The sequence below is a fragment of the Schistocerca gregaria genome, chromosome 6 (assembly GCF_023897955.1).
Source record: "Schistocerca gregaria isolate iqSchGreg1 chromosome 6, iqSchGreg1.2, whole genome shotgun sequence".
NCBI lineage: Eukaryota > Metazoa > Arthropoda > Insecta > Orthoptera > Acrididae > Schistocerca > Schistocerca gregaria.
Window position 1 is genome coordinate 501617690 of NC_064925.1, and position 19651 is coordinate 501637340.

Consider the following 19651-nt stretch of genomic DNA (forward strand, 5'->3'; position numbering starts at 1 on the left):
CGCTCCCCTATTTTGTATTCATCATTAAACCTACTCCTGATTTACCCCTATTTGATTTTGTATTTTTTACCCTGTATTCACCTGACCAGAAGTCTTGTTCCTCCTGCCGCCGAACTCCACTAATTCCCACTATATTTAACTTTAACCTATCCATTTCCCTTATTGAAATTATTTCTTTTAAGATTTCCAAAATAAAGCTATTATAACACATAAAGTAGATCAATACACCAATTACATGTAAGCGTACAAGGAAACAGAATTGAAAACTTGGCAAAAGAGCTGGAAACTACTTTTAGGAAGTCAGAATAAAATCAAAACATTTAACTGCAACTACATTTTACCTTGATCCGTGTCACCATCAGATGGGGAATATTAATTGTAATTGTAATAGTTCTTAGGTCAACATTTCACCAGAGATGCAAATGCTGTCATCGTTACTGAAGTGGATTGCAACTGGCAGGACACTCTCTGATAACGGAGATAATGAGCCATAATTGAAAAGAAGAAAACATCATAGTCGGTCATGTCTTGGCACAAAAACTTAATCTGGGGGAAAAATATTGCAACACAAAGAAGGAGATTTGCGACATAAATGAAAATTCGTAGGCAGGTTTCTATATCTGAAAGACGATGTCTACTCAAATACCAGACCAGTCGTATAACAGTGGAGCTAGTGGCGCCACTATGAGTATGAAAATAAGGATTGCTTTAAATACACGCTGTAACGGTAGTAAGCGCTAGTTACGTTTGAGATTGACGTGGTGAGTTGATGTTTATCACGACTGCCTTTCTAGGTGACACAGATACCACTATCAAGATCTCACTGAGTTTGGACGAGGTCGTGCAACAGAGCTAATAGGAGCTGAATGTTCCTTCTCCGATATTGCAGGAATCCAGCCACCGTAAGCGATCGGTGCCAGCTGTGGTCATAAGAATATACGGTCATGGGCTCCGGTCTGCCACATGGCACTGCCAAGAGAGAAGACCATCGTGTCCCGCATGTGACTCTGGCACATGCTACTGCACCTGCAGCAGCAATCTGAAGAGCGGTCGGACCACAGCGACACAATTGACTGTTACAAATAGGTTACTTCAATGACAGCCCCGAGCCAGACGCCCTGTAGCGTGCATTCCACTAACCGCAAACCACCACCTTTTGCGACTCCAGTGGTATCAAGCGAGAGCTCCCTGAAGGGTAGGGTGGAGGTGTTTTCTGATGAAAGGTGATTCTGCCTCGGCAGCAGTGATGGCCGTGTGTTGGTTAGAAGGGGACCAGTTGATGGCCTGCAACATACCTGTCTGCGTGCTGGATGCACTGGACCTACACGTGGAGTTATGGTGCGGGGTATGATTTCGTATGACAGTAAGAGCACTCTCGTTGTTATCCTGTGCGCCCTGACTGCAAATTTATAAGTCATTCTGATGATTCGACCTGAGGGGTTTTGCAACAGGATGACGATCGCCCAAACACCGCCGTTGTAACATGCTGTACAGAGTGCCGACATGTTCCCCTGGCCTGCTCAATCACAAGATCTGGATCCAATCGAGCACATACGGGACATCATTGGACGATAATTCCAGCGTCATCCACAAACAGCATTACTCGCTCCAGAATGTATCAACCGAGAGCAACAGTCGCTGTACTCCATCCCACAAACTGACAGCCAGCAGCTGTACTCTACTATACATGCACGTTTGCAAGCTTGCATTCAACTTACTGGCGATTACACCAGTTATTACTGAACCCGCATTTGACATTTTCAATGACTTACAATAAATTGTCATCTTGCAGTGTTAACCATTAAAATATGTTACCTAGATTAATGTATTTCTGAAATTTCATTACTCAACATCAATTTTTTTGTGTTACGGAGTTTTCCGTGAGGGTATTCAAGAATTGGTATTTTCTTTATTCATTTATGAAGTCTATGGGTTGGTGTGGTTTGTTCTCACAAGCAAAAACTTTTTAAATAAGTCATTGCTGCTAAGTGGCAATCTCTAATGTTGGTTTAGTGCGAATCACGATGAAAGGTGGCTACGCTTATACACGGTGGTCCATTGATAGTGACCGGACCAAATACCTCACAAAATAAGCATCAAGCGAAAAAACTACAAAGAACGAAACTCGTTTAGCTTGTAGAGGGAAACTAGATGGCGCTATGGTTGGCCCGCTAGATGGCGCTGCCATAGGTCAAACGGATATCAACTGCGTTTTTTAAAATATGAACCCCCATTTTTTGTAACATATTCGTGTAGTACGTAAAGAAATATGAATGTTTTAGTTGGGCCACTTTCTTCGCTTTGTGATAAATGGCGCTGTAATAGTCACAAACGTATACGTACGTGGTATCACGTAACATTCCACCAGTGCGGACGGTATTTGCTTCATGTTCATTACCCGTCTTAAAATGGACCGTTTATCAATTGCGGAAAAGGTCGATATCGTGTTGATGTATGGCTATTGTGATCAAAATGCCCAACGAGCGTGTGCTATGTATGCTGCTCGGTATCCTGGACAACATCATCCAAATGTCCGGACAGTTTGCCGGATAGTTACGTCAGTTAAGGAAACAGGAACTGTTCAGCCATATGTGAAACATCAACCACGACCTGCAACAAATGGCGATGCACAAGTAGGTGTTTTAGCTGCTGTCACGGCTAATCCGCGCATAAGTAGCAGACAAATTGCTTGAGTATAGGGAATCTCAAAACCATCGGTGTTGAGAATGCTACATCAACATCGATTGCACCCGTACCATATTTCTATGCACCAGGAATTACATGGCGACGACTTTGAACATCGTGTACAATTCTGCCACTGAGCACAAGAGAAATTACGGGACGATGACAGATTTTTTGCACGCGTTCTATTTAGCGACGAAGCGTCATTCACCAACAGCGGTAACGTAAACCGGCATAATATCCACTATTGGGCAACGGAAAATCCACGATGGCTGCGCCAATCGGAACATCAGCGACCTTGGTGGGTTAAAGTATGGTGCGGCATTATGGGAGGAAGGATAATTGGCCCCCATTTTATCGGACAGAATGGCGATGTACTTCAAACATGATGGATGTCGGGCACAGAGCTCGCGTGCGGTTAAAGCGGTATTGAATAGCATATTTCATGACAGGTGGATTGGTCGTCGAAGCACCACACCATGGCCCGCACGTTCACCGGATCTGACGTCCCCGGACTTCTTTCTGTGGGGAAAATTGAAGGATATTTGCTATCGTGATCCACCGACAACGTCTGACATCATGAATCAGCGCATTGTCAATGCATGTGTGAACATTATGGAAGGCAAACTACTCGCTGTTGAGAGGAATGTCGTTACACGTATTGCTAAATGCATTGAAGCTGACGGACATAATTTTGAGCATTTATTGCATTAATGTCGTATTTACGTGTAATCACGCTCTAACAGCATGCGTTCTCAGAACGATAAGTTGACAATGATACATGTATCACATTGAAACAACCGAAATAAAATGTTCAATCGTACCTACGTTCTGTATTTTAATTTAAAAAACCTACCTGTTACCAACTGTTCGTCTTAAATTGTGAGCCATATGTTTGTGACTATTACAGCGCCATCTATCACAAAGCGAAACAAGTGGTCCAACTAAAACATTCGTATTTCTTTACGTACTACACGAATATGTAATAAAAATGGGGGTTCCTACTTTTAAAAACGTAGTAGATATCCGTTTGACATATGGCAGCGCCATCTAGAGGGCCAACCATAGCGCCATCTGGTTTCCCCCTTCAAGCTAGACAAGTCGTTCTTTGTAGCTTTTTCGTTTGACGCTTATTTCGTGAGATATTTGGCCTGGTCACGATCAATGAATCACCCTGTAGAGTGGGAACAAAATGGACACATGGAGACACACGAGGTTTGCTTACGTCTAAGTGGTGTTTCTGCGAACAACAATCGCGTTCATTTGGATACAGTTTGTCGTATTATATATGGAACAAACAAAAACAAAAACCGTCCGAACAGGCCTTGAAGGACCAACTGTACAGACCGGCCGCCGTGTCTTCCTCAGCGCTTAAATGTAACCAGATGCGTGTGGGCATACGGTCAGCACACCGCTCCCCCTGCCGTTGTCAGTTTTCGTGGCCGATGCCGCTGCTCCTCAATCAAGTGCCTCCTCAATTGACCTCATGAAGGCTGAGTGCACCCCGCTTGCCAAGAGCGCTCCGCTGGGGCTGGCCTGAACGGTGACCCATCCAAGTGCTAACAAAGCCCGAGAACACTTATTTTAGGTGATCTGAGGGGAACTGGTGTAGACAATCGTCTACCGGAGAAAAATCTTACGTCATCAATTGACGACACTGCAACAGCTGCAGAACAGCTGTAGAGCAAATCGTTTCTCACAAAGCCTGACAACAAATATAGAACAACTGACACGCCTCGAAGCGAAGTTCAGAACCGTTTTCCTTAAATGGACTATTTTCTGACGAAAAACTGATGAAGCATTTATATTTGTCATTTTAGTGCGGTATGGGTTGCATTATAAGTAAACAGGTCACATGCAGTGATCTATGACGATCAACGTGTAAAATAACATGCGGGTATTCACCCACGTAAATTCCTCAAAAAAGTAGCCGTTATTTCGACAAATAACACTCTCACGCTTGTCATTTTATAAACGTTTCCGGTTGGTGCCTTGACAGGAGATTTTCTCGCGAATTTATCCAGTCGCATTTCCGTGATTTATTCAGACGTTGTATATGCTGGGAAAAGATTAAATTTCAGCTAACTAGTTGTTTCTTCCTTGGGAAACACGTCGAAAATATAGTCTGTCTACAAGCTTCTTACGTGACAGATTCTCAACCAATAAATGCTAACAAGTTGCCATATAATATTTAAGTAACTGATACCTTGAACAAAACAAAATTGTTAATCTGTGACAAAACAATGTGACTGTAGAATTACGTTGAGGCGTTCATAACTTATATCCTTCTTTACCTTCCTCTCAAAATCGTCCTTTGAAGCATGCCGCATCCAGACTTTTCATGTTGAAGCGAAAATACATGTCTATGATTTCAGGCACAAAGCGACGTCTGCTATCGTGAAAGTATTGTTTTTGTCTGGCTCACAGGCTGTGCCCAAATTAAATCGATCAAATTACACTGTGTTTTTTTTTAGTCAGATCGTAACGTAATTTTTACTTTCCCTGGTGTTTTTACGTGATGTTTTTTTCATTAACAGTTGAATGGCAAGTAGCGCTGCCTGTAACAATGGTTGACTGGAGCAATGTATGAGAAGTGTGGTTTAGGGAGCCACTTCTTGACAGTCACAGTGTTCGTTTATGAATGGTGGATATTGCTGCTTACAACCGAATACAGTTTTTCTTCAAGGGTGAAAATCAGACGAAGGGACATAACATTATCCGTGATCCTTTTGCTAAGAGAGATTTAAAGGCGCCTATACCACCACTCATTGCCTAGTAGATTTTTTTAGAAACAGTGTAATCCATCTACGTTTGATAAAGATGATGCGTTGTTTAACTATATTCTTTCACCTCGTGCACCTTTCTCCCGAATAGTGTTCGGACAGCAGCTATGTCGTTTCGTTTCCTTCATCACTAATTTTTAAGTATTAACTGAGTCGTTTAAAATTGTTTGCCTTCACGAAGCACTACATTGGTAATCAATTTTCTCAGGTACCATTGTAACACATTATTTGATATTCGATACCCAACATACCCCTACACTTTAAACACAGAGTACCTTCAAAAGTTCTTGTCAAAATCACCAGGTTCTGCTTCAGGTCCACTTATAGTTGTCGTACCGACAGCACATGTCCCTGCAGTCCATCCTTGTATCTAGAAAATTAATAAAAAAGATTATAAAACGATAAATAATCGCCCAAGTTTACCTGTGAACCAGTTTACGTTTATTGCTGTCACCTGACATAGTTATTTCAGGTCGCACTACCACATTTGAGGCACACGTTCACAGCTATACCACAAGAAATATTACAGACGATTCACCTGCAGCGAATCCTTCCGTCGCCCTGTGACTGTACTTTCTTGACGTATGGAAACGGCGCAATCTGTAGGAAAGCAATTCTCACATTCTATGCGATACTCGCGACTTGTCGCTCGGAAAGAGAATAAGTGGTATTGGCTGCCGACAGGTAACAGAGGAGATGCGCAGAATGACTGAAAACTGGGCCATCTTCCGACGTGTCGCCAACTACAGTATGTTAACTTCGAAACTGTTAACTCTGTAACTATTTTGAAATTAAATGGGTTTGTTAAAAACAGCCATGTACACGGCGGAAACAAGCAGTTCGTGATTCTGCATCACTAAGGCGAATTTTTAATCACAGACGTCGTCCGCTACAACTCTCTTCAATAATTTAAATAACAGGTAATCATTACTTACAGTTTCACAGTCTCCGATGATTTAACACATCCTTTCATTTCATTCCAAAAGATTTATTGTATGTTCCAGAAGAAATCTTTAGTGTCGACGCTCTGTTCGTACGCTTTTTGACCATTCCTAAGTATTTGATTGGGTTCACCATTCTATTTGGGAAATTAAAGTGTTATAATATTAATGGCATCCCTCTTGCATGGATATAGTCTTAAATTCATGACAAAACGCAGACCATCTCATTGACAGACTTTGCCACAGGCTTGAACCAACCTCAGAATGGGGAAAGTAACATGTGGAGTGAGTGCCACAAGGAACGGTAGTGGAGCCATTCTGTTATAACCTACATAAACGATCTTCTAATGACATTAAGTTCAAAAACAGCTCATTACATAAGCATACTGATTAAGGCCCAAAACTTAGCCTTAGCAGACACCTCAACAGGCCTACAAGTGGTTCACAGCTAATCTAACTGTAAGAGGGCACCTCAACTAAGAAGTGTTTATTCAGCAGAAGCGATCAGTATGAATACAGTGGAAAGTGGATCAACAGTACATCTATCAGAAGCTTTTTAAGGTTCCTGCAATTCTTACAATCACTTACCAATACAGTTACCCCTTAAATTCTCACTTTTTTTGCTGATAATGAAAATCAGTTTAAGCTGAAACTGGCACATGCAACATAATGCGAGATCATAAAATAATTTCCATGTATACTTCACCTCCTAGTCTAGGACATAAAATGTAATTATACTCCAGTGCGAAACTATTCAACAAACTTCCGTCCACCAAAACAGCAAATTAGGGACGCCAAACAGTTTGAAAGAAAATTAAAAATGTTCCTCATTAGCCATTCTTCCGACCAATTACCTGAATATCTGATTCAGGGATTGAAAAGTTCTGTTGGTCACATGACAAGTGGGTACGTACTCTAAATAGAGCTCCTATGGAAATTTTGCAATTTCTTGTGTCGACAAATCGAAATTATTGGTCTCGCTGGAGCTTTCTGATTGTATATAAACAAATGACAGTCGTCTATCGTCTTGATCTCCGTGTATTGATACCTAACATGTCGTTCTGGTAGTGGTTTGGTTCAAATGGCTCTGAGCGCTATGAGACTATGAGGTCATCAGTCGCCTAGAACTTAGAACTACTTAAACCGAACTAACCTAAGGACATCACACACATCCATGCCCGAGGCAAGACTCGAATCAGCGACCGTAGCGGTCACGCGGTTATAGACTGAAGCGCCTAGAACCGCTCTGCCACAACGGCCGGGCTGATAATGTTTCTCAACCAATGTATAACACATCAGTCTACATTTCAAATATCACACTGTGCTTTATACGTTATGTAAGTTGTTGTTTACCGTTCAGACTTGTGCAGATCAGGTTTCGAAATGTCAAATTTCGTGTCGAGTGCATACATGCCATGGTTACTGAAAGATCTCGGTTTCGGAGTCTGTTTAAAGGAGATGAAGTTTCTGTACCTCTTATCTATACATCTTCATCTTTGCTTCACACGACACCTTACAATGTATCGCACAGAATAATGTATCACTGTCATTCCTCCCTTTCCGATCACCAACAAGTGTCGCTGAACATTCATATAGGCCCAGACTTATCTGAATTAGGCGGTTTCCTGCGTGGGCGACAGTTTCAATACTTGGCAGTTATTTAACACAATTGTCAAATGATGCTACAGTGCTGGCCGATGTAGCCGAGCGGTTCTATGCACTTGGGTCTGGAACCGCACGACCGCTACGGTCGCAGGTTCGAATCCTACCTCGGACATGGATGTGTGTGATGTCCTTAGGTTAGTTAGGTTTAAGTAGTTCTACGTTCTAGGGGACGGATGACCTCAGATGTTAAGTCCCATAGTGCTCAGAGCCATCTGAACCATTTTTGACGCTACAGTAACTACCGTCTTAAGAAGCGGCAGAGGCATATATTCGAGATGTCTGCTTAGGTAGAGCTGTAATCAACGAGAAGATTGGTTTGACAGGCACAGTAGTTTACTAGGCATAGTACTTTTGTATTTGGCGTATCCATGCCTTCGTTAGATCTTTGAACAAACTTACGCTACCAGATACACTGCCCGGAAAAAATGCAACGCTCTTTAAGAACTATGTTAAGCTGCGCCAGGGGACAATATACAGCGAAGAAAAAATGCTGCACTTGGCAGTGCACTTGCGAGTCCTCACCCTACTTCAGGACGAAGTGTGTCTAGCAAAACCTAGTCCCGTCAGTAGCTTTAAGAGAAAAGCAATTCAGAAAAACGTGGCTCTGGCAATGCTGTAACGGCGTGCATTGTGGCCAAGAACAGGTAGCAGTAATTCTGTGCTCTGCCGGATTTGTCCTATTAGCTCAGTGAGACGCACCAGTGGCCTGCGGAATGGATATAAAGACCCGTCGATGTTCGAGTTTTGTACGCGCCAAACTGGCTTTTTTTCAGTTAAGCCAATTAATTTTTTCAAATGTACATCTTTACAGTGCGGTATATTGTATACTTCTTTGTTACTGCTGCTTTTGTTTAAACATTAAGACTTACTTTCGTCCATGACACAGATAAAGCCCATACAAATGATGTCTAGGCTTGTCTTCAGAGAACCGGTATGTACACGTACGAGAAACTTTCACTTTAGAGATGTTCAAAGTGATCACCTTGAGTTTTCAATCACTTCGACGCTCTCTGGATCATACTTCGCTGGACACTACGCAACTTACCTGCACCCACCATTGCCAAAGCACACGCACGCGAGCTCTTAAGTCGTGTACGTCCACAGATGGAGTACTATAAACTTGTTCCTTTAAGTGTCCCCGAAAATAAAGATCTTCGGATTAAGATCTGGGCATTGTTGAGGGCAGAACACTGGACCTCCACAGCCAATCCATTCCCATGAAAGCGCTTAATTTAAGTAGTGACGCACATTCATTCTAAAATGTGGCAATACACCGTCATGTTGAAATCATTGCTGTCGCTGGACACCAAGTGGGATGTTTTCTAATACTTCAGCCAAAGCATTGCAAAGAAACGTACGATGCAGGGGCGCACTCAACTTGTCCGACAACAGGTAACGGCCCAAAAACTCTCACGCCAAGTTTACAACCTATCGGTTTATGCCGAAGCAGGCCGCAAAATCACGTTATCGGGTGACTCGTGGATTGTGTTCCGACGAATAACTGCTGTTGTGGAGGTTGAAAATATCTTCACGAAGGAGCTAGCCGGCTTGGGTGGCCGAGCGGTTCTAGAAGCTTCAGTCTGGAACCGCGTGACCGTTACGGTCGCAGGTTCGTTTCTTGCCTGGGGCATGGTTGTGTGTGATGTCCTTAGGTTAGTTAGGTTTAAGTAGTTCCAAGTTCTAGGTGACTGATGACCGCAGATGTTAAGTCCCATAATGCTCAGAGCCATTTGAACCATTTTTTTGAATGAAGCTAGATTCATCAGTTCATACGACATTATTTATAAAATGTACGCTACCTTCCAATTGGTGCAAAAGCCATTCACAGAAGTGTATTCATCGATTGCGGTCTCCTGGCTGTTGGTGTTAACGTGTAATGATCTGGATGCTGTTCTTCACTGTGCAGCACCTCAACAACCAGTCTTTGAGATATCTGTAAGTGCATTATAGTTGCACGGGTACGTGAATTGTTTCAAGAATAGCATCCTCTGTTTGTGGAGGCTTTGTACGACCTCCGTCCATTAGTTCTGGACGACCATTACTGGTTTCCCGAAAGCTTTGCTCTAGTCGATGAAAAACATTCCTATCCTGATGACGTCCTTGAGAGAACCGTGTAACATACGCACGAGCAGCAGTAGCAGCTTGGTTATCAGATGCATGCAGCATCAAAAGTATATCGACGTATTCATCACCAAGCGTGGTGGCACAGTGATTACCACACTGGACACGTATTCTGCAGGACTGCGGCTCAAACCTTGTACGACCATCCTGATCTACGTTTTCTGTGTTTCCATAAATCGCATCAAGTAAATGTCGGCATGGTTCCTTTGAAAGGGCGCAGCCGATTTCCTTCCCCATCCTTCCCTAATCCGCTGTTTGGTTCCCTCCCACAAATCAACCAACCAACCAACCATGTTCATCATTTGTCTACTCCATCGATAAGCCACCTAGAGAACCAGTTTTGGTTGAGTTGTGCGCGGCTATCAGACGCATGTATGTAGTTTATTGGATCCCACTGTCATGTGATAGGCAAATATTGTATTAACAAATGATGTCCTGAATTGAAACGACGGGCAAACGGCCTTGCCTCAGTGGATACACCGGTTCCTGTCAGATCACCGAATTAAGCACTGTCGGTCGTGGCCGGCACTTGGATGGGTGACCATCCGGGCCGTCATGAGCTGCTGCCATTTTTCGGGGTGCACTCAGCCTCGCGATGCCTTTTGAGGAGCTACACGACCGATTAGTAGCGGCTCCGGTCACAGAAAACCATCATAACGACCGGGAGAGCGGTGTGCTGACCACACGCACCTCCCAACCACATCCTAACCTGAGGATGACACGGCGGTCGGATGGTCCCGTTGGGCCACTTGTGGCCTGAAGACGGCGTGATTTGTAAACGACGAAACTAGAAACGGATGTCTAAAAAATAAAAAAAAGGTAACCTGCCGAGGATTCGAACCATAGTTCCTTGTTGCGTATGTGTTTGATGTTCCAGCAGTCTACTGAGTGAGTGACGAAGGCTGGTGGTGTCAGACCACGTGATACACGTTACCCAGTACATTCCGACGCGATGTACGATCTGACAGTTTTCATACATGTGTTTTCAAAATACACCCGATCTGATTTTGCTAGGTAAACTTTTGCATGGAATAGCATGGCAGCCTCCAAGTGCGCCATTTTTTCTTAACTCTGTATGTGCATATTAAGGTTTGTGGTTGTGCAAATCGTGCGCGTCTAGTCTCGATGGTATCTTCGCTGATTATGCCTCTGACCGTTGCTGGAAAACCAGACGAGTCTTCGCCGCAACACTGCGGGGGGTTAAAAACGGCGGAAGCAATAGAAGCCCGGCCTCGGCTAGCTGTTTGAAGGGACTAATGAGCAGCTGAAAGTGCGTTTTGACTGAGGACATGTGAGTCCTCCGCTTTGGCCGAACATCGCTGGAAGGCGGCGGCTTCGCTGGTAATGCTATCGTCAGCTCCAAGCCGGTTGGGAACTTGACTGTCATCCACCCGACCGTTGAAGGAAGCGAGCCTGCTTGGGGAACTGTTGCCTCCCCATATTGATGACTATGGTGAGCTCTTTTGGTAACAGGCACTAAGCTCGTGATCTGTGGCAGCACCCTGGTTCCTTCCACTTGGTATTCGTGTCAGTACTACTGTCCGGTATTGTGAGATGGAGGCGCTCGTTGTTGTTCATCTTTTCGGAATTCGATATGAACGTACAACAACTTTTTCTGTGTACGCCAATTTACTGAACGGCGTGAGCGGCCTTCGTATTTTAAGGCACTTTCCTTAATTTCGCTCTGTAAGTTTCTTGTCGTGTTTTTCTTGTAATTGACACTGCTACCAGTTTTCTTTAAGGCATGTTGTATTTCATTGCCTGTCGTATCGTGTCTCGAATTTTAACGAAAATAGTGTGAAACTAGTCAGTCTCACTCGGCTCATACTGGTATTTCATTTAAATATAGCGCTTAATGCTGGTCCACTTGTCTGATATTTTGGCGTTCTGAAGCTTTTGTATTGGTTTATATCCAAGTTGAGTGATATTTAATTCTGTTTATATGTATGTGTTGCAGAATTTACATTATTTATGGCATCGTTTGTCAGCGACGTTACTGTGACATTCACCAAACAGTTTTTCAATACGACTGATGAAAGTTACCGGGAAGCTGGTTACCTCAGGTCTGAATTTGTTAATAGGTACTCCTAGAATGATGTACTGCTTGTCACATAATTGACAAATAAAATGTAACTACCGTTAACGTGGACTCCGAACCACGATAAAAATCGGCGTTTTCTCATTAACTAACACTGGGAGAGGCGAAAGAAGAAACAGAATAATTGTTGCCAGATCTTTCTTGGGAGGGAACCTCAGACCTTCGGATCCATAGTACAACACATAATCACAGAGCCACCAATACACAACTTCATTTTGGTATTGGCAGACCAATATCGCTTTGCTAACTGATTAACAAGTTTCTGTTCATCAATGTACGTGCAGCTGTCGTAACACTTTGGTAATTAAAGATTAAATACGAACTGTGTAGTTTCTGCTAGTAAACCCCGAACGGAATTTTTGTAAGAGATGCTTAATCATTATTGGCTATCGTTCATTCAAGTTCCATTTCTTACACTACCGTTAAGTGTCTATAAAGTAGGTTCGAACTTTTTCTTGTGACTTACGAAGCGGCTCCAACAATTCTTATGACAGCAATAACTATTGCTTTTTATTACCTACATAGCCGTTATTCTCCTTAAATTTACCATACAGATAGAAAAAAATTATTTCGAACTAGAGCAACGCAGAAGTTTTAATAAAAATTCTTTGCTATTTCCTTATTATCAGCTTGTATTTGCGCAAAACGAAACTCATTCTTTTGTAATGTAGTAGGCTGTGAAGTGACGAATGCAACTGAACTTATCTTAATCTGTGAAATTTTGCTAGTGGAAGCTGAATATAGTTCACAGCAAAATAACGTGAGTTTAACTTTTATGTTTCCAAGTTGAGATAAATCAGAGTCTATTCTCTAATCTAAAATCACCTACTGTTTTCAAATGGTTCTGAGCACTATGGGACTTAACGTCTGTAGTCATCAGTCCCCTAGAACTTAGAACTACTTAAACCTAACTAACCCAAGTACATCACACACATCCAGGCTCGACTCAGGATTCAAACCTGGGACCGTAGCGGTCACGCGGTTCCATACTGAAGCACCTAGAACCGCACGGCCACACCGGCCTGCAGTATTCAACCGGCTATAGATATACACAGAAGGAAGTATACATCGCATGACTCTTCTCGTGAAGCACAGTCTCGGAATGTTATCACTAACACTTACAGCTGGAATTCGATGAGCAACTACATAGTACTCCCGCGCTTAATACACTCTATACCATGCAGTAAGCGCCGCTTCTTGTTAGCAATTTCTTCTAGTTTCCTCTCTAAACGAAAAATGCTCAAAAATAGGCCAAAAAAATGTTTTGTAAGACACGTGTTTCTTTCAAAAACGTTTCAAATGGCTCTGAGCACTATGGGACTCAACATCTGCGGTAATCAGTCCCCTAGAACTTAGAACTACTTAAACCTAACTAACCTAAGGACATCACACACATCCATGCCCGAGGCAGGATTCGAACCTGCGACCGTAGCAGTCCCGCGGTTCCGGACTGAGTGCATAGAACCGCTAGACCACCGCGGCCGGCCACGTGTTTCGTGACTGAATTAAATTTCCTTAGCGTTCTTTCAAGGAATCTCATCCAGGATCTATTTTTCCTGATTCCTTCAGGCCATTGTTTCTAAATATCTTACAATTTTACTGATTCCAGTGACTGAACACGGTGTAATCGAAATGCGATTACCGCCTGTTTACGTGCAGTGCGATTGATTTCTTCGTGTTGAGGCTCAATTGTGAGTCGCTGAATGTAATGTTGACTACTTACAGTGGTTACTATTTTCTGTTGTTACGACTTTCTTTCGTACAGCAACATCCTCTGCGAGAAACCTTATAGATTTTCTGACGTTTTCCACCGGATCATCTGTTCATATGAACAATACTGGACGTATAACACTCTCTAAGGATACCCTCGAAGATTCGCCCAATTAAGAATAATATGTTGAGTACGTGTTAGAAAATTCTGATGGCAATCACAAAGATTCTACGATATTCCATAAGCTCGAATTTCGTCCACTATTCTACAGGGTCGAACTCTTTCGAATATTTTACGGAACTCGAAAGACATCGTATCTCTTTCCTTTGTCTCGTCGAGGAACAGAGCGCAACCGTTCTGAAAGGATACCTGGTTGTGGAATTCTTGTTGTTTCCTAAAGAGTTTTTCAGTCTCACATGCAGCCCGCTAAGGGTTTTTGTGCGATCCACCACATACTTAATAGGTATCAAACATCAAGTATTTGTGTAAAAGATGAAAATGGTGAAATAGGATTAAATAACAAAGAAATTTGTCAGATACTCGCTAAATGTTTTGACAGACTATTAAACTGTCCAGTTCCAACATTTAAATTGATATTTCCAGCAATACCAGAAATTCTGGAGTAACATTTCCCGCCAAAAGAGCAAGAAATTAAAGAAGCCATCAAATCACTCAAAACCAACAAAGCAAGTGATGAATATTACATTACAGCAGAATTATTGAAACGGTCAGAACCAAAGTCTGTGAATTTTGAAAACTGAAAAGATTCCACAAGACTGGAAAATAACATTAGTGCACCCACTAAAATAAAATGTCTCCTCGAGGGAACTTTAGAAACTTTATACAAACAATTGGGAGAAAATAAGGATTGTTTTCGAAACGGAAGACCCTGCACAGAAAAGATTTTTAACTCAAAACCAATAATTCGCCACACAGCTTCAACCAGAAGAATTACAGTAGTGTCATTTATTGATTTAAAGAAAGCGTCTGTTTCGGTAGACAGAGAAACACAAGATTAAATCATTTGAGAATTTGGTGTGAAAGTGAAATTAGCAAACGTAATCCGCGAAAGTCTGACAAATACGATTGCTATGGTTAAATCAATGTGACAAAAATCTGAGCCATTTGAAATAAAAACTGGTGTTAGTAAAAGGGATGGTGTATTACATTTATAGTTTAATTGCGTTCTAGAGAAAACTGCAAGGATCTAGAATTTGGAGCTAAATTTTCTTAAAATTGAACTGATAATTTTAGGAAGGTAAACTAATGGAATTACGGCAAAATTTCTGTCTTTAGCAGACGATTGTACAATATTTACAGAAGATCTGACTCACGCAGTTAGTGAAATAAATCTTCTGGCAGAAATGGAAATTAGAAGAAGTCTCAAAACTTCAGCAGGAAAAAATAAATTCTTGACGATTATAACATGTTGTTGTTGTCTTCAGTCCTGAGACTGGTTTGATGCAGCTCTCCATGCTACTCTATCCTGTGCTAGCTTCTTCATCTCCCATACCCTTCAAAATTCACAGAAACACAAGCAGGTAAAATAGAGAGGGAAAGTAAATTTAAATATGTTGAAGAAACTTTTCAACAAAATGAACAGAAAAAGTTGCAGTAGATGTAAGAGTTAACAAAATGGAGAGTACGTATGATTTGACAAAGAATATTAACAACAAGAAATGCATATCTAGGAAAACGGAGTTAAACAGTGCACTACAGTAATGCGACCAGAACGTTTGTATAGATGTGAATGACTAACGCTGAACAATGAGCTGGACAGAACAGAGGCATCTGAAAGATGGATTATTAAGGAGAAAAACAGGCACAGTACAAGCTATAATTGGCTGGAAAGAGAGAAGTAACGAAGAGATCTACAAAAATATGGAGAAAATATTAGAAGTAACGGCTAAAAGGAGACTTATCTCTTTTGCCATCCCTACCGAATCCATGAAAAGAGGCTAACCAAGAGATATTCCTTTATTTCAGGAAGAAGGAATCGATTACAGAAATCAGGAAAGAACTAGAAAGGAAAAACATCCTAGAAACGGAACTAACAGGCAGAATTTTTTTAAGAATATAATACTAAATTTAAAAGTTTTCAATGCAGAAGAAATAAGAAATTGGGAACAACATGGACAGAAGATAGGAAACGGAAACGTGGGGAGAAAAAGAGTTGAGTACTGGAGGAACAGGAAACAACAACGAGGAATAAAGAGGAGCTGAAGTTATAAAGTGATGCTAGTTGGTCTACACGAAAGTTAAAAAAACTCATATCTCACTCCATGTACTCCGTCATAAGGGTAATATTTTCCTAAACTATTGGGTCGGCTTAGTAAACTTGCACCTTATAGCGAATGTCAATAAGTCAGGAACCAAGAATCATATGAGCCATTTAAATCCCCAGTCGACTCTCAAGGATTTCGTCTGGTTATGATTATGATAATTCGCATTATGTACACTCAGTTACACTAGAAAGTGTACAGGACAATTTTAAATAAACATGCTCACCGTCGTCTCTGATAGTGTGTCGAGTCTATACTCAGTGTGCTTTTGCACACTGTATAGATAGGAAATATGAGAGAGGAATTGTTATTTTGTCGGCTGGTGTTTAAAATGAGATCAAAATATCTGAAGCGTCACGAGACAGAGCAAAAATGTGCAATATTTATCAAAAATGCCTTCTGAGATCCGTCAAGAAGCTATTTGGTTCGAACGAGGCAAACTGGGTGCTTCAAGAGGATAATGATCCGAAACATCGCATACGTATCTGTACGGCATGGAAACAATACAAGGAGCGTCCACGATGGATTGGCCTGCAATGCCTCAGGATGCAAATCCGATTGAAATGTTTGGTCGTAAATTAAGATGTAGCTTAAAGGAAATCCAATGTATACATTGAAGCCGTCATATGCAGGGTGGTCCATTGATCGTGACCGGGCCAAATATGTCACGAAATAAACGTAAAACGAAAAAAACTACAAAGAACGAAACTTGTCTGGCTTGAAGGAGGAAACCAGATGACGCTATGGTTGATCCGCTAGATGGCGTTGCCATAGGTCAAACGGATATCAACTGCGTTTGTTTTTTAAATAGGAACCCCCATTTTTATTACATAATCGTGCAGTACGTAAAGAAATAACGAGTGTTTTAGTTGGACCACATTTTTCGCTTTGTTATAGACGGCGCTGTAATAGTCACAAACATATGGCTCACAATTTTAAACGAACAGTTGGTAACAGGTAGGTTTATTAAATTAAAATACAGGACGTAAGTACGTTTGAACATATTATTTCGGTTGTTCCATTGTGATACATGTACCTTTGTGAACTTATCATTTCTGAGAACGCATGCTGTTACAGCGTGATTACCTATAAATACCACATTAATGCAATAAAAGCTCAAAATGATCTCCGTCAATGCATTTGGCAATACGTATAATGACATTCCTCTCAACAGCGAGTAGTTCACTTTCCGTAATGTTCGCACACGCATTGACAATGCGCTGACGCATGCTGTCAGGCGTTGTCGGTGGATCACGATAGCAAATATCCTTCAACTTTCCCCACAGAAAGAAATCCGCGGACGTCAGATCCGGTGAACATGCAGGCTTCAACGACCGATCCACCTGTCCTGAAATATGGTATTCAATACCACTTCCACCGCACGCGAGCTATGTGCCGGACATCCATCATGGTGGAAGTACATCGCCATTCTGTCATGCAGTGAAACATCTTGTCGTAACATCGGCAGAACATTACGTAGGAAATCAGCATGTATTGCATCATTGAAATTGCCATCGATAGAATGGGGGCCAATTATCCTTCCTCCCATAATGCCGCACCATACATTAACCCGCCAAGGTCGCTGATGTTCCACTTGTCGCTGCCATCGTGGATTTTCCGTTGCCCAATAGTGCATATTATTACGTTACCGCTGTTGGTGAATGACGCTTCGTCGCTAAATAGAACGCGTGCAAAAAATCTGTCATCGTTCCGTAATTTCTCTTGGGGCAAGTGGCAGAACTGTACACGACGCCAGCCGGTGTGGCCGAGGGGTTCTGGGTGCTTCAGTCTGGAACCGCGCGACCACTGCGGTCGCAGGTTCGAATCCTGCCTCGGGCATGGATGTGTGTGATGTCCTTAGGTTAGTTAATTTTAAGTAGTTCTAAGTTCTAGGGGACTGATGACCTCAGATGTTAAGTGCCGTAGTGCTCAGAGCCATTTGTACACGACGTTCAAAGTCGTCGACATGCCATTCCTGGTGCACAGAAATACGGTATGGGTGCAATCGATGTTGATGTAGCATTCTCAACAGCGACCTTTTTGAGATTCTCGATTCTGGATACCGAGCAGCATACATAGCACACGCCCGTTGGGCATTTTGATCACAATAGCCATACATCAACACGATATCGACCTTTTCCGCAATTGGTACACGGTCCATTTTAGCACGGGTATTGTATCACGATGCAAATACCGTCCGTACTGGCGGAATGTTACGTGATACCAAGTACTTATAAATTTGAGACTATTACTGCGCCATCTATCACAAAGCGAAAAAAGTTGTCCAACTAAAACGTTCATGTTTCTTTACGTGCTACACGAATATGTAATAAAAGTGGGTGTTCCTATTTAAGAAAAAAACCAGTTGATATCCGTTTGACCGATGGCAGCGCCAACTAGCGAGTCAACCATAGCGCCATCTGGCTTCCCCCTTCAAGCTAGACAAGCTTCGTTCTTTGTAGTTTTTTCGTTTGATGCTTATTTCTTGAGATATTTGGCTCGGTTACTATGAATGGAGCACCCTGTATAATGAGGACGATATGGAGATCGTTACCGAGGGAATATGCAGAAATTCTCGTGCAAATCATGCAAAAAGGTGCCCAGCTACACTCAATAATGACAGCGATTCGATTAACTACTAAGTAATTGAGCAACTTGTAATAGCAACTACGGTCGCAGGTTCGAATCCTGCCTCGGGCATGGATGTGTGTGATGTCCTTAGGTTAGTTAGGTTTAAGTAGTTCTAAGTTCTAGCGGACTGATGACCTAAGAAGTCCCGTAGTGCTCAGAGCCATTTTGTAATAGCAAGAATTTTCACGTAAAGATATGTTATAATAGTGTCTTATATTTCATAATGATAACGGCGTACACTTTCTTGTGGCACTGGCTGTATACCACTTACGAGAGTGGAGGTACGTCGTGTACAACATTATCCGTTTGGAACGTATATTACGCAACTGAACGTAATGTAACACTCTCTTCACCTTTATATAGCACGTGGAAGTGGTGAATTCACACGGAGCCCCGTTCGCTTGTGTAATCGACTCGCTTGTTTACTCCTGTGTGAGAATCTGTCATACAGAAATGCAATAGATAGTTCGTCTGCTGCCGGAAGGAGGCACATAGGTGACACGTGCAACACTTTAAGATAGTCTCGTGGCAGAAATTATCTGTCAGTGACATAATAATGCTCTCCGCAGCAAAGCACTCCAGATGTCCGCCTCATTAGCTGTGGGTTCAGCACGACAGGTTGGTAACCCAAGGGGCCCGGCTTCTATTCCCGGCAGGACCGGAGAATTTGTCCGGTCGTGGAATACGTGCTGTGTTGTCCTTACCTTCGTACTGTCTTAACTGACTCGAAAATGGCT

At 42.2% G+C, this 19651-nt stretch overlaps 1 protein-coding gene across 1 annotated transcript in view; it reads left to right on the forward strand.

Moving 5' to 3' along the window:
• Positions 1 to 19651, forward strand: part of LOC126278518 (uncharacterized) — an 867389-nt gene that overhangs the window by 396508 nt on the left and 451230 nt on the right. The gene's annotated exons all lie outside the window — the stretch shown is intronic.